The sequence below is a fragment of the Gymnodraco acuticeps genome, unplaced genomic scaffold (assembly GCF_902827175.1).
Source record: "Gymnodraco acuticeps unplaced genomic scaffold, fGymAcu1.1, whole genome shotgun sequence".
NCBI lineage: Eukaryota > Metazoa > Chordata > Actinopteri > Perciformes > Bathydraconidae > Gymnodraco > Gymnodraco acuticeps.
This window is the reverse complement of record NW_022990553.1, coordinates 27,951-45,759: the sequence shown is the minus strand read 5'-3', so window position 1 is coordinate 45,759 and position 17,809 is coordinate 27,951. Positions and strand designations below refer to the sequence as shown.

Sequence of the window (17,809 nt, the reverse complement as noted above, 5' to 3'; positions counted from 1 at the left end):
TGTGTGCGTCACTCTTTAGTGTCCCCTGGTCTCCAGCTGTGTGCGTCACTCTTTAGTGTCCCCTGGTCTCCCAGCTGTGTGCGTCACTTTAGTGTCCCCTGGTCTCCCAGCTGTGTGCGTCACTCTTTAGTGTCCCCTGGTCTCCCAGCTGTGTGCGTCACTCTTTAGTGTCCCCTGGTCTCCCAGCTGTGTGCGTCACTCTTTAGTGTCCCATGGTCTCCAGCTGTGTGCGTCACTCTTTAGTGTCCCTGGTCTCCAGCTGTGTGCGTTCACTCTTTAGTGTCCCTGGTCTCTTTGTGTTTTGAGCTTCTGCAGCGTTTGGTTCTGCAGCTTTTAGTAAAATGCACGTTCCTCAAATTGCTGAATGTTCTCTAAATGCAATTAAACGGAAAACCCTCTCAACTTGTATCTGACTCTCACCTGTGTTTGCATGTATCTCGGTGATTTTAGCTCCAGCTCTTCTTTACCCACAGTCGGCGAACAGCAGCAAAACACCTGCTGGAAACCTGCTCTGAACCTGAGGATCAGACAGATTTCACAACGGATTAAAACAGGCAGGATTACACACACAGATTAGATGGAGAGAAACACAGCTAGTCTTTTTGTTGTCGATACGATAATACTTTAATGGTGAGATCAAGTCTGAAATGTGACTTGCATCCCAGCAGCTCCATGTGTCACATCAACAGACAAACATCAAGACACAATACATGAACAACACACAGTGAACATAACAGCAGGACCAGTGAGAGATGCTCAAAGAGCCTTCAGCGTGCATCTGATCTGGACTCAGCTCTGTGTTCACTGAGAGGACAGACTGGAGCACAAAGGATGCTTCAGGCTGACTTTAGTGAATCTCCATTAGATGGTAGCAGATGTTTAACAGGATTGCTGACAGGTGAAGCTCCCACCTGCTGTTGAGGCAGTAGTAGATGATGGGGTTGTACATGGTGGGGAGCTCATGGCCAGCACATGACGCCCAGGTTACACCTGCTGGATGTAGCGCTGCTCGAAGAGTTCGGGGAAGAACTCGTGGAGCAGGAAGTAGACGTGGTAGGGGAGCCAGCAGAGAGCGAAGGTACAACCACCACACTCATAATCTTCACACCTGGACAGAGGGGGGGGGGGGGGGGGGGGGGGGGGAGTACAAATACTACGTTACTGTACTTAAGTACATTTGGTATCAGTACTTACTCCACTACTTGTTTTTCTGACGACTTTTTACTTTGACTTCTTACATGTTGAACCCAAATACCTGTTACTTTCTACTTCTTACATGTTGAACTCAAACCTGTACTTTCTACTTCTTACATGTTGAACCCAAATACCTGTACTTTCTACTTCTTACATGTTGAACTCAAATACCTGTACTTTCTACTTCTTACATGTTGAACTCAAATACCTGTACTTTCTACTTCTTACATGTTGAACTCAAATACCTGTACTTTCTACTTCTTACATGTTGAACTCAAATACCTGTACTCTCTACTTCTTACATGTTGAACTAAATACCTGTACTTTCTACTTCTTACATGTTGAACTCAAATACCTGTACTTTCTACTTCTTACATGTTGAACTCAAATCCTGTACTCTCTACTTCTACATGATTGAACTCAAATACATGTACTTTCTACTTCTTACATGTTGAACTCAATACCTGTACTTTCTACTTCATACATGTTGAACTCAAATACCTGTACTTTCTACTTCTTACATGTTGAACTCAAATACCTGTACTTATTCTACTTCTTACATTCTTATTGAACACAAATACCTGTAACTTTCTACTTCTTACATGTTTTGAACTCAATACCTGTACTTCTTCTACTTCTACTTCTGACATGTTGAACTCAAATACCTGTACTTTCTACTTCTTACATGTTGAACACAAATACCTGTTACTTTCTACTTCTTACAGGTGAACTCAAATACCTGTACTTTCTACTTCTTACATGTTGAACTCAAATACCTGTACTTTCTACTTCTCACATGTTTGAACTCAAATACCTGTACTTTCTTACTTCTACATGTTGAACTCAAATACCTGTACTTTCTACGTGTTCAACATGTTGAACTCAAATACCTGTACTTTCTTTACTTCTCACATGTTGAACTCAAATACCTGTACTTTCTACTTCTCACATGTTGAACTCAAATACCTGGTACTTTCTACTTCTCCTCATGTTGAACTCAAATACCGGTAACTTTCTACTTCTCACATGTTTGAACTCAATACCTGTACTTTCTACTTCTCACATGTTGAACTCAAATACCTGTACTTTCTAATTCTCTCATGTTGAACTCAAATACCTGTACTTCTTCTCTTCTCACATGTTGCAACTCAAATACCTGTACTTTCTACTTCTCACATGTTGAACTCAAATACCTGTACTTTCTACTCTTACATGTTGAACTCAAATACCTGTACTTTCTACTTCTCTCATGTTGAACTCAAAATACCTGTACTTCTACTTCTCACATGTTGAACTCCAATACCTGTACTTTCTACTTCTCTCATGTTGAACTCACAATACCTGTACTTCTACTTCTCACATGTTGAACTCAAATACCTGTACTTTCTACTTCTCACATGTTGAACTCAAATACCTGTACTTTCTACTTCTTACATGTTGAACTCAAATACCTGTACTTTGAGTTCTACATGTTGAACTCAAATACCTGTACTTTCTACTTCTTACATGTTGAACTCAAATACCTGTACTTTCTACTTCTTACATGTTGAACACAAATACCTGTACTTTCTACTTCTTACATGTTGAACTCAAATACCTGTACTTTCTACTTCTTACATGTTGAACTCAAATACCTGTACTTTCTACTTATTACATGTTGAACTCAAATACTTGTACTTTCTACTTCTCTCATTTTCCAAACAGCTGGTTCCTTTAGTCTGAATGTGTGTTTGATGCGTGATCATTATTCTTTAGAGTCATTGCGTGCCTATTGATTTGAACACGATCCGTGTATCCATCATTTCCTGGTCTTCTCTAAAGAAGAGGGGACCAATGGAAACGTTGTCATGTTTGCCGTTGTTCAGCATGGAAACATTCATTAGCTAACAATGACATTATGTTCTATTAATATAAAGGGAGGTCAGGTACTCTTTAAAGCAGCTGCTAGTTATGGGTACTTTTTACTGAAGTACATTTCAAAGCCTCTTTACTTTGACTTGAGTAAAGAAGTTTAGTCAGTACTTCTACTTTCACCAGAGTATTTTTAAACACGAGTATCTGTACTTCTAATTGAGTAAAGGATGTGTGCACTCTTTCCATCTCTTCCATCTGACACAGAAACACTGATTTAAAATAAATAATCCTTTGTTTTCACGTGGGGATTAAAGAAAAATCACATTAAATGATAGTTTAGTGCACGGCTGTAACGGAGGAGGTGGAAATTGATGTGAAATGTGAACACTGTGTAAAATACCCTGCACCATCTTCCACTACCCCATGTCTAAATTATTGAAAAATATATTAAATCATTTTGACATATTACAATATATGTCAAAACAAATATTCATTACATCCTTCCCAATTATTCAATTAAATTAAAGTGTGTGTGTGTGTGTGTGTGTGTGTGTGTGTGTGTGTGTGTGTGTGTGTGTGTGTGTGTGTGTGTGTTGCTTCACCTTGCGTTTTGCAATCAGCTGTTCTTTGTAGCGTTGGGACGAGTCTCCGGGGATCTCGCTCGCCCAGAGGGTGACGCCCACGATGGTGTACGCACATCCCATGATGCAAAGCGGCAGGAAGTAGATCAGGACTGTCACACACACGTAGTATCTGGGATTTGAGGGGGGAACATTTATTATTAATGTGATGTGTAGTGGCCAAAATCAGTTTGTCTCATAACTCCTTATTCCAAAAAGTGTCAGACTCACAGCTTGGGTAAAAAATCCACTGGACGTTTTCATGATTGATCTTGAATGTTTATCGCCAAAAAAATACGAAAACAATATCAACTTGTAGCTTAAACTTTAGCAGCAGATCCTATTAATCTGTTTCACTGAGACTCATGGTGTCACACTCCCAGGTTTATGTCACGGTTTTAGTGTTGTCTGTCTGGTTATGGGTTTTGTAAGTCTGTTCATTCGGTGTGTTGTCTTCCTCCTTGTGTTTTCTCTGGTCCTCCTCCCTGTCGTTAGTTTCCCTGGTGTGTCTGATTGTCTCATTGTGTTCACCTGTTGCCCTTGTGTTTCTCCCTCCCCTGCCCAGCTGTGTCTTGTCCTGTGATTACCCTTCTGTGTATTTAGTCTTCCCCTGTGTTCCATGTCGGTTCATTGTTTCCCCTCCATGTTATTCCACGGTCTGTGTTCTTTGTGCTGCTCGTTTTTGGATATTTTGGATACTGCCTTTTTGACACAGCTTTTATTATTTAATAAAGCTCGCTTTTTGTTAAATTCTGCATTTGGGTCCTACCTTTTCCACGCATCCTGACAAATGGCGCCTTTCCACTGCAGCACGGTTTAAGCGTGCCGTGCCAAACCCGGCACGTTTTTTGTTGCGTTTCCTCTCAGGTTAGTTCCGGCTAACGGGTACTTTTTCACAGTTTTTCTGGCCCTCCAAAATCGATGTTCTTTCCGGGCCAACAACCGGCTGAGTATGCTAAACTAGTGAGAGACTCGCTAGCAAGGGGGCTACAACTACAACAAAATGAACATATTTTACCGTGATTTAATTGTAATACACGTTTCTAAATGATGCCGAAGTAACAACACACTGATACCGGTTAGTAAAAACCATGAATTAATGCTTTGACAAGTCTGCAGACAGACGGCAGGCGAAGAGACATGAAGAAGAGGGGACACATGTTGATGTGGAAGAGACATGAAGAAGAGGGGACACATGTTGATGGAGAAGAGACATGAAGAAGAGGGGACACATGTTGATGGAGAAGAGGGGACACATGTTGATGTAGAAGAGACATGTAGAAGAGGGGACACATGTTGATGTAGAAGAGACATGAAGAAGAGGGGACACATGTTGATGTAGAAGAGACATGTAGAAGAGGGGACACATGTTGATTGTAGAAGAGACATGAAGAAGAGGGGACACATGTTGATGTAGAAGAGACATGAAGAAGAGGGGACACATGTGATGTAGAAGAGACATGAAGAAGAGGGGACACATGTTGATGTAGAAGAGACATGAAGAAGAGGGGACACATGTTGATGAAGAAGAGACATGAAGAAGAGGGGACACATGTTGATGTAGAAGAGACATGTAGAAGAGGGGACACATGTTGATGTAGAAGAGACATGAAGAAGAGGGGACACATGTTGATGTAGAAGAGACATGTAGAAGAGGGGACACATGTTGATGTAGAAGAGACATGAAGAAGAGGGGACACATGTTGATGTAGAAGAGACATGAAGAAGAGGGGACACATGTTGATGTAGAAGAGACATGAAGAAGAGGGGACACATGTTGATGTAGAAGAGACATGAAGAAGAGGGGACACATGTTGATGAAGAAGAGACATGAAGAAGAGGGGACACATGTTGATGTAGAAGAGACATGAAGAAGAGGGGACACATGTTGATGTAGAAGAGACATGAAGAAGAGGGGACACATGTTGATGTAGAAGAGACATGAAGAAGAGGGGACCCATGTTGATGTAGAAGAGACATGAAGAAGAGGGGACACATGTTGATGTAGAAGAGACATGAAGAAGAGGGGACACATGTTGATGTAGGAGAGACTGTCAGTCACACTGCACGGTGCACAGCTCTTTCTCTCCTCAGTACTCACATTTTCCTGAAGTCCAGGCTGCTGTACTCGGGCCAGTCGATGTAGCAGACCGTACGTCCGGGCAGCGCGGCGATGGAGGAGAAGTGGTACTGAGGGAAGGCCAGCAGCAGAGCCAGGGTCCAGATCACCAGAACCACCATCCGGGTCTCTGTGGAGCTGAGTCTCTGCTGCAGGGGCCGGATGATCGCCATGTACCTGAGAGACGAGAGGAGGGAGGGTATTCACAAATATTAAAACACAAATGTTCCGAAACACATGAAGAACAAGGCGTTATAACAGAACAAATGTAAAAGTAAACACTAAACATAAATGTCAACAAATACACACACACACCTGTCCAGAGCGATGGCCGTCATGGAGTAGATGCTGGCGAAGATGGCAGCGATGGGGAAGAAGTTGTGGAAGCGGCAGTAGATCGGACCGAAGTACCACTCGTTGTGCACGGCGTACGTGAAGTTGATCACCGTGTTGAAGGCAGACATGGAGGCTTCTGCGAACGCAAGGTTCACCTGCAGGAAGGAAGTAAAGATATATCTATATCCTGTCTCTGGAGATTTAAAACACCTCTCTGCACGGGGAGGGAAACTCTCGATGCAAAGACCTCCAATGAATGTGCTGCATGCAAACTGCAGGAGAAAAGCATTCTGTGATATTCAAACTGAAGTTAAAGGTCCCGTGTCACGGCCATTTCTACTGATCATAGTTCCATTGTTGAGGTCTACTAGAATAAATGTATACTGTTCAATGTTCCAAACTCACATTGGTTTCTCAAACAGCATCTCTCTATAGTATGTGTATTCACTCTCTGTCCCAAACGGCTTGTTGGAGCTCCTTACGCGGACGTAACGTAACGGCACTATACCCGAAATACTTCACATACCCAAGAAGTAAACAAATGGAAAAAGAGGCATTCTGGGGCAGCACAGACAGGTCTTCTCTGTGTTAGAGTTTTACTCGCTACAGGGTGCACTTTGAGGGTTTGTGACTGCAGATCGGTCACATGCAGAACAACCTTCATAACAACAAGGGGACGGGTGGTAACCAGAAAGCACGACATGGGACCTTTAAATCACGATAATATGCATCATTTCGTTTGATAATAAGTATTCATGTGTTGTGTATTTCTACTTTTAACACAAACAACCATAACCAGGGTTCCTGCAGGTTGAATTATAAAGATAGAAGTTAAATGAAATACTTTGTAAGACCTTTAACTGCACATGGGGCCATTCAAGAACTTATAGAGACAAGACAGGTTAACTTTGTTTACTAATGCACTTGTTATACAATCATGTAGCTCAAAGTGCTTCGGAGCGAGGTACAATTTAGAAAAATGTGATTTTGCATATTATTTGACTATATATTACTTATAGGTTGAATCCCATATGGGTAAATAATGTATTGTACACATAAAGCATCTGAAGACACTGAAAGACTGGGATGGACATCTCTCACAAGAAAGTAATTAGTAATGGTGATGTTTCATGGAAAATGTCAGGAAAATCCGATTTCAGCCTCTCAAATATTGAGATTTGGAGATAAAGATTATACAATCTATACAGCAATAAATATATTCCTTTAATATCAACCAACCTGAATGGGAACACAACTTAAAAACCCCTTAACACGTCCCTCACCAGAAAGTAGTTGGTGACGGTCCTCATGCGTTTGTGTGCCAGAATGATCCAGATGACCACCATGTTTCCCACCACGGACACCGCCACCATGCTGCAGTAAAGCACCCCCCACAGAGCGATCTGCCACACCGGCTGCACGAACTGGTTCAGTCCGTCGCTGCCGTTACCGGAGCCGTTATTCCCGGTGCCGTTAAACTCCGTGGTGTTGAACAGAGGGTCCATGTTTCAATTCCAGGGCTTGTTGTGAGAGTTATAAATAGATCGAGTGTCCTGTTACTGCCACGGATCACTCTTTAGGGAGAAAAGCAAATGTGGAGAAAAAGCGCATCAAAAGCGCACATCTTCCGTTGGAACCGTATACGCACGGCACCAACACGCACGACGCGGCTCTCCAAGCGTTGACGTTATTCAGGGGGTTTAAAACACACACACACACACACACACACACACACACACACACACACACACACACACACACACACACACCCTATAAACACGATTGGTCTTCTCTGGCAGATATGGGAACGATCAAAACAATAAAAAGCATTTGTAATTGTGTGTATAATCTTCATTTCAATGTGTATAATAAACTACTAACTAAAACTATTTATGAAATAAATGCAGAGGAGTGAAATGTACACTGTTTCCCACTGACATGTGGCAGAGATGTATAAAGGATTGTATGGAAGTATTCAAGTGCAAAATTGTACATTAATACAGTTCCAGAATAAATGTAGGCTACTACGGGACGATGGTGTTTTCGTTATGGACGAATTAGTAAAATAGGAATGTTTGCCTTACAGAATCAACTGATCACACACACACACACACACACACACACACACACACACACACACACACACACACACACACACACACACACACACACACACACACACACACACACACACACACACACACACACACACACACACACACACACACACACACACACACACACACTTGAATACTTTATTTGTTTCCACAAATTATATTACATAGACAGGGAATCAAATATATCGGGGCTGAGCAGCACAGAGCACTTAAGGGAACACATAGCACCTCCTTCTCCACACGGCTAAGCAGCACAGAACACTTAAGGGAACACATAGCACCTCCTTCTCCACACGGCTAAGCAGCACAGAACACTTAAGGGAACACATAGCACCTCCTTCTCCACACGGCTAAGCAGCACAGAACACTTAAGGGAACACATAGCACCTCCTTCTCCACACGGCTAAGCTGCCAATAGCAGCTGAAACAAAGCAATATTTGTTTGGCTTTTCTCTTTGACATTCCAGCAATCCTCAGACCAATCACGGTGCTTTTATACACGGCCAAGACTTCCTAATATGAGTATGCTGTTTCTACACTTGTACCCAAAGCTGGTTATCACATCGAGCAGTGGTTGGTATTTGATTTGTCCTGGAAAGCCTGGTCCATGCACAGGTCAAAGGCACAGCCTACTTCTAATATTAGCACCTCCCTGTGGAGTCAACAGAAACCACATCAGGTGTATTTGGGATGTTAGCAAAGACATCATTGGTGAAGCCAAACCATTGTGGTAGCACTCTAGTGTGCTTGTACATTGCTGCGCTACATGGTAAGATGTTTCGTACCGCATCAGACACAATGTCCACAGTACGGTCATGACGGCTATGTACAAGCGTCTGTATGCATTACATCCATGTGTTATGTGTGCAATGGATTCTAGGCGTTGTTGTGAAGCCTGATGGTTTAAACAGAATGGAGTGTGAATGCGAGGGTACCAGGTGGCCAGATAAGTAACATATGAATGTTTGCCTTACAGAATCAACTGATCACACAACACACACACACACACACACACACAACACACACACACACACACACACACCACACACACACACACACACACACACACACACACACACACACAACACACACCACACACACACACACACACACACACACACACACACCCACACACACACACACACACACATGATTGGTCTTCTCTGGCAGATATGATCAGATATTGGAAATAACTGTGACCCTGAACGCATCATAATATACCTTGGATGGGGATTAAGTGCTGCATCACTTTGAGTTAATCTGATCACACTGGGTTATATAATGTGATATACAGGTAAGAGTTTTATAACACGCTATGAGCACTCTTTAAAGTAGAGACACTACATACTGATATACACCTGAACATCAGCAGGAGAGGACTCTTTAAAGTAGAGACACTACATACTGATATACACCTGAACATCAGCAGGAGAGGACTCTTTAAAGTAGAGACACTACATACTGATATACACCTGAACATCAGCAGGAGAGGACTCTTTAAAGTAGAGACACTACATACTGATATACACCTGAACATCAGCAGGAGAGGACTCTTTAAAGTAGAGACACTACATACTGATATACACCTGAACATCAGCAGGAGAGGACTCTTTAAAGTAGAGACACTACATACTGATATACACCTGAACATCAGCAGGAGAGGACTCTTTAAAGTAGAGACACTACATACTGATATACACCTGAACATCAGCAGGAGAGGACTCTTTAAAGTAGAGACACTACATACTGATATACACCTGAACATCAGCAGGAGAGGACTCTTTAAAGTAGAGACACTACATACTGATATACACCTGAACATCAGCAGGAGAGGACTCTTTAAAGTAGAGACACTACATACTGATATACACCTGAACATCAGCAGGAGAGGACTCTTTAAAGTAGAGACACTACATACTGATATACACCTGAACATCAGCAGGAGAGGACTCTTTAAAGTAGAGACACTACATACTGATATACACCTGAACATCAGCAGGAGAGGACTCTTTAAAGTAGAGACACTACATACTGATATACACCTGAACATCAGCAGGAGAGGACTCTTTAAAGTAGAGACACTACATACTGATATACACCTGAACATCAGCAGGAGAGGACTCTTTAAAGTAGAGACACTACATACTGATATACACCTGAACATCAGCAGGAGAGGACTCTTTAAAGTAGAGACACTACATACTGATATACACCTGAACATCAGCAGGAGAGGACTCTTTAAAGTAGAGACACTACATACTGATATACACCTGAACATCAGCAGGAGAGGACTCTTTAAAGTAGAGACACTACATACTGATATACACCTGATCATCAGCAGGAGAGGACTCTTTAAAGTAGAGACACTACACACTGATATACACCTGAACATCAGCAGGAGAGGACTCTTTAAAGTAGAGACACTACATACTGATATACACCTGAACATCAGCAGGAGAGGACTCTTTAAAGTAGAGGCACTACATACTGATATACACCTGAACATCAGCAGGAGAGGACTCTTTAAAGAAGAGACACTACATACTGATATACACCTGAACATCAGCAGGAGAGGACTCTTTAAAGTAGAGACACTACATACTGATTTACACCTGAACATCAGCAGGAGAGGACTCTTTAAAGTAGAGACACTACATACTAATATACACCTGAACATCAGCAGGAGAGGACTCTTTAAAGTAGAGACACTACATACTGATATACACCTGAACATCAGCAGCAGAGGACTCTTTAAAGTAGAGACACTACATACTGATATACACCTGAACATCAGCAGGAGAGGACTCTTTAAAGTAGAGACACTACATACTGATATACACCTGAACATCAGCAGGAGAGGACTCTTTAAAGTAGAGACACTACATACTGATATACACCTGAACATCAGCAGGAGAGGACTCTTTAAAGTAGAGACACTACATACTGATATACACCTGAACATCAGCAGGAGAGGACTCTTTAAAGTAGAGACACTACATACTGATATACACCTGAACATCAGCAGGAGAGGACTCTTTAAAGTAGAGACACTACATACTGATATACACCTGAACATCAGCAGGAGAGGACTCTTTAAAGTAGAGACACTACATACTGATATACACCTGAACATCAGCAGGAGAGGACTCTTTAAAGTAGAGACACTACATACTGATATACACCTGAACATCAGCAGGAGAGGACTCTTTAAAGTAGAGACACTACATACTGATATACACCTGAACATCAGCAGGAGAGGACTCTTTAAAGTAGAGACACTACATACTGATATACACCTGAACATCAGCAGGAGAGGACTCTTTAAAGTAGAGACACTACATACTGATATACACCTGAACATCAGCAGGAGAGGACTCTTTAAAGTAGAGACACTACATACTGATATACACCTGAACATCAGCAGGAGAGGACTCTTTAAAGTAGAGACACTACATACTGATATACACCTGAACATCAGCAGGAGAGGACTCTTTAAAGTAGAGACACTACATACTGATATACACCTGAACATCAGCAGGAGAGGACTCTTTAAAGTAGAGACACTACATACTGATATACACCTGATCATCAGCAGGAGAGGACTCTTTAAAGTAGAGACACTACACACTGATATACACCTGAACATCAGCAGGAGAGGACTCTTTAAAGTAGAGACACTACATACTGATATACACCTGAACATCAGCAGGAGAGGACTCTTTAAAGTAGAGGCACTACATACTGATATACACCTGAACATCAGCAGGAGAGGACTCTTTAAAGAAGAGACACTACATACTGATATACACCTGAACATCAGCAGGAGAGGACTCTTTAAAGTAGAGACACTACATACTGATTTACACCTGAACATCAGCAGGAGAGGACTCTTTAAAGTAGAGACACTACATACTAATATACACCTGAACATCAGCAGGAGAGGACTCTTTAAAGTAGAGACACTACATACTGATATACACCTGAACATCAGCAGCAGAGGACTCTTTAAAGTAGAGACACTACATACTGATATACACCTGAACATCAGCAGGAGAGGACTCTTTAAAGTAGAGACACTACATACTGATATACACCTGAACATCAGCAGGAGAGGACTCTTTAAAGTAGAGACACTACATACTGATATACACCTGAACATCAGCAGGAGAGGACTCTTTAAAGTAGAGACACTACATACTGATATACACCTGAACATCAGCAGGAGAGGACTCTTTAAAGTAGAGACACTACATACTGATATACACCTGAACATCAGCAGGAGAGGACTCTTTAAAGTAGAGACACTACATACTGATATACACCTGAACATCAGCAGGAGAGGACTCTTTAAAGTAGAGACACTACATACTGATATACACCTGAACATCAACAGGAGAGGACTCTTTAAAGTAGAGACACTACATACTGATATACATCTGAACATCAGCAGGAGAGGACTCTTTAAAGTTGAGACACTACACACTGATATACACCTGAACATCAGCAGGAGAGGACTCTTTAAAGTAGATGATGTCCTTTTAATCTCCCCCTAAACGCTGCAGCTCTTCTTCTGTTGCTCTGATTGATATTTCCAAAGGTCAAGAGGCAGGGTTGGGTTGTAACGGAATACATGTAACGGTGTTACGTAATCAGAATACAAAAAGCAAGTAACTGTATTCAGCTCGCGTTACATTTGAAAAACGAGTAATCTGATTACAGTTACTTTCGTAAACCTGAAGTGAATACATTTTGGATTACTTATTGGAATTATTGGTGGAAAGATTTCCTCACAACATTTAATATTCATTACTAAAGGTACAGCCGAATCATCACAGCCCACAAAACCTATTACCGCCGCAGATGGACCAAAAAAGCGTTTGAAAACAAATCGCGGGTCCGCTCGCTCAGTGAAACAATAACAGCGAAACATGGAGGAACACAAGTCTGCGTTTAAATCGCGTGTCTGTGGTTAAAACACATCAGCCTGCGGTCGCTCTTTCTTTAGCCTTACTAATGATTATTTCTGAAGGTAAACACGGTGAAGGCGGTGCGTGAAAGGCACAGCGCGCTCGTCTTCTCAGAGGCTGAGTTAACCCTCCCGCTGCCTCCTGGTGCTGCAGAGATTTCATGAAGTGAAGGAGGTGTTCCTTCTATAAAACAGCTGCGGGCAGCAGATACTGTGAGAGTCACGGACATGAATTCATAGATCAAGGCAGACTGGTGCACACACTCTCCTGTTTTGCCAATCCGGTGCTTAAACAAATATAGCTCTACACCCCTGGCCGTAATGTCCTTAAAATGAAGTCCGAGTTTGACATTTTAATTCATGTCCTGCCAACACTGGCAGGACAGAAGGCGACACGCTTGTTCTAAGCCGTGTCCCTCACTCCTCACATCCCAAGCTGCATCCCCAAAAAGTTAATTATGTTGTTACATCGTTTCAGATGTTATGTTTCAGTTGTGCTCTTGATAAGCCATTAAAACAGTAAAAACACATTCCTTTTGCTTTTTGTGTCTCCTGTTCCCCAAAACATACCCATCTGTGATGGAAAAAGAAAGTAATCCAAAAGTAATCTAAAAGTAATCTGATTACGTTACTTTTTTAAGACACGTAACTGTAACTGTATTCGGATTACTTTCAGAGCCATGTAATCAGTAATCAGTAACTGATTACATTTACAAAGTAACCCTCCCAACCCTGTCAAGAGGTCAGTATTTCTTCCTGCCACAATAATAGAAAACCAGACGTGTGCCTCTTCACCTGAATGGAGTTTTCCCCCCTCCTTTGTGTCGCATCAGGTCTCCGTTATTAGGATCCACTGGAGGATAAAAAGAGGAATTCAATCTTGTTTGTCACCTGCGCCCGTCAGACAGGAAGTGAAGAGGACAGGATGTGACAGAGAGCTGTTTATCTGCAGCTGCTTTCATATCAACTCAAATTAAAAAGTGAGAAGGAGAACATGTCGACACAACGGGGATAAATCCCACAGGAGTCACTGCACATGGTCGAATAAAAGAGATGATATATTTTATTATTCAGTCAAAGAAATATGGCTCTGATTCTTCTCCTTATTATAAATGTGTTCACCATAACTTCCACGGATACATAATTCATTAATAAATGGTCAATTGACAGTGAATTCAAACATTTACAAAACGTTTGTTTGATAAAAAATCATAGCAAACAAAGACTCCGGCCCCAAAAACATGGAGGCAACATTTGACCCACTGAACATCTGTAACTGCATTTCTGACTAACTTATGGCAACACAAAAGAAAACATGGGAGCGGTGGAGATGAGGAGGTGTCGGCGTTCTGGCGATTTACTGTGAAGGCTTCAGTAGAAGCTGCTGGCAGTCCCAGCAGCTTCTACTGAAGCCTTCCCCAACTCCGGGGACTTCCGGCCGGGGACTTCGGGCGGCAGTATACGCCGTGAAGTGGTTTGCGGCCTGCCAGTAAACCCAAATCAGAAGAAGAAGAAGTGACGTCAGCGGCTCATTTGCGTAATCTTCCCTCAGGGACTTATTCCGGTGTGAACGCGATCCGCTAGATGGAGAGGCGAAGTCACGCCCATCTACTTCCGGACCATGGGACCCCGGAAGCGAAAAATGTACATTGAATTCAATGGAGAGAGAACACGTATCTTTTGATCCCGTTTGAATTGTGCCACGAACTACACATATGATGTTTGTCAATCTTAAACAATCATTTCCATGTCAAAAAAGTCACATTTTGTCGTAAAACTGCTGAAATATAAGACTATGAATAATACGCTACTACAAAGACTACAAATCCCAAATCCCATTCTGGGTCGCGTAAGTGATGTCACAGGCATGCTCGGTGATTTATAATAAGACTCGTAATTAAAGCGAAGAAGAAGAAGATCTCATAACTGATTTATTCCCTCCAATAAATTATAGATAGCTAAAAATAAATTCACTTTTACAAGATGCCTGTGTGCTTTGTACCAGGTTGTAGTCATAAAAGTGATCATACCACTTGCTCCTTCTATCGATTCCCGTCTGATGAAAGGACCAGGAGTCGCTGGATCAGACATATCAGGTAATATAATAGGTAATATACATGTTGTGCATGGAACATAGTCAAGTTAGCTACCTAGCTAGTAGCGACGAGTAGCGAGCACGTTAGTTAGCATTACATTACTTAGCCTTGTCATTTTTAGTAGCCTTACCATGAAGTTATTATTTTATTACATGAGGTAAACCAAAATGTTAAACAGTAACCAAACATGATGGTAAGTATTTCGTGAAACTTTTGAAGAGTAGCCTACTGCGCCCTCCACCGGGTGCTAAGGAAGCAGTTCAGGGAGAGTCGAAGGCAGGCATGGAGCTTTGCATGACATTCTTCTGGACGTGTTTCATTGTGATGACAATCTGTTTGTTGGAAAGACAGTCGTTGTGTGCTTATTGAGAGAAAGTTGTTAGAAGAGATAATTATTCAAAGTGTTGTTACTTTAAAGTGTTGTTACTGACCTTTTTCTCTTTTATTTTCTTTACCTCACCTGTAACTGCTGAGACGTTGAGGAACATGCACACTGACCTGCTCTGGCAACCTGATTTCCACTGTACGTAATAGTATTTGGTTATGGTATATTATTTATATACATCAAAGGCACAATGCACCCCCCAGAGACACACATGTATTGAGTGTGATATTTTGCATAGGTCGAAAGGAGCCAGTTGAGGTGGTTCGGGCACCTAGTTAGGATGCCACCTGGGCGCCTCCCTAGGGAGGTGTTCCAGGCACGTCCAGCTGGGAAGAGACCAAGGGGTAGACCTAGGACCAGGTGGAGGGATTATATCTCTTCGCTGGCCTGGGAGCGCCTTGGGATCCCCCAGTCAGAGCTGGTTGATGTCGCCAGGGAAAAGAAAGTTTGGGGCTCTCTGCTGGAACTGCTACCCCCGCGACCCGACCACGGATAAGCGGGAGAAGATGGATGGATGGATGGATGTGAAATCATCTTTACATACTAGAAAACTGTAGGAGCGGCAACTTGTTTTGAAATTGAATTTTTAATATCCGATAATAAAGTTGATCTGTTTTCTTTATTCTTCTCTCTTCCCAACTCCATCACCATTCTCTGTTCCTGCAGGTCCTGCTTGCTAATCAATGCTCATATTTTTTTACACAATTACAAATAAAGTCATTGTATTGTATGACATGAAGTTGTGCTTCATTCGGAGTCAATAATAAATTCATTCTGCCTTCAACTGCGCAATGATTGTGGACTGCACCGACATCCATGTAGCTGCCCCCCAGTAAGATGAACCAAGCAAAGAGGGTCCCCATCATGCCCAAGGACATCCAGCTGGCCCGCCGCATCCGCGGAGAGAGGGCTTAGACTGACCTGAGACCAGCACACCCAAACACAGCGGCTCTTTTAAGAGCCACCTACATTTTCAAAGAGTTGCAATCCTACGTTATTATAATGATTAAACTGGTTCATGTATCACTTAGTTTACTGAACCGTGATGAATGAAAGTGAAATGAGTGAGGTAGTGGTTTACTGAAGTTACAAAGACATTAATATATGAGTAACAGGTCAGTGTAAACACAAGCTTCTGTCAATTATGGATCATTCAAACTATTTATATAAAAATATGTAATAAAGTTCTAAAACAAGTATTCGGTATATTCCTTGATAGCTTTTGGAGAAGGTTGTTTTTAAGTTTACTAAAATCTATCGTTTCAACTGTTTCACTTTATAAAAAGGGAACAGGTGAGTAGAGCATCATTGAGTTTCTTATTCTGTCAGTAAATTATCCAAATGAATGTTTTTCATTATTTTAGTCAACCCTAAACAAATTGATTGTACCTTTTAATGATGACCTTACATGGTCGGCAAAGTTAAATTAACTTCAGAAAATCAAATCTGTTCTGAGAAAAAACTAATAAATGTTTAAAGATAGGAACTTGCCATCCCACTGAAAAACAGTCCGTAGAGATTTAAAGGCGTAGTTGTAGTTCAGTCCAACGTTTCATTTGGATTCATTTGACAACAGTCAACTATTTTCATAAAGAATATATATATTTTTCAAAGTCAACTTTATTGTCAATCTTACTCAGTTTGAGAGATCAAAAAGACGTTTAAATAAAATTATACAATTTACAGATATGTATACAAATATATATATCCTATATACACCATCATGTATAATGATGGTGTATGATGTAGAAGGAAGTGTGGTAGATAACAAGTAAATATAGAGTTACATACAGATCCATGTTACAGCAAAAGATGGAATAACTAAGAAGCACACAGTATAATAATAATTACATGCAACAATTAAATAACTGCTCAGCATCTCCACCACAATCCCAATCTGCTGTGTCCTGTTTTCCTCCCCTCTGCATAACACCCCATCACACATACGAAACACAACGCAGAGTCCGAGGGTGTTAAGAGTATGTTTATTGTTTTAACTGGGTTTTCTCCGGAAGTTTTTCCTTGTACGATGTGAGGGTCTAAGGACAGAGGGTGTCGTATTGTCATACTGATATTTTGTACAAACTGTAAAGTCCACTGAGACAAATGTAACATTTGTGAT

At 41.6% G+C, this 17,809-nt stretch overlaps 1 pseudogene; it reads right to left on the bottom strand.

Moving 5' to 3' along the window:
* Positions 1 to 414: 414 nt before the first annotated feature.
* LOC117553467 lies at positions 415 to 7,786 on the bottom strand (annotated as a pseudogene).
* Positions 7,787 to 17,809: the final 10,023 nt, after the last annotated feature.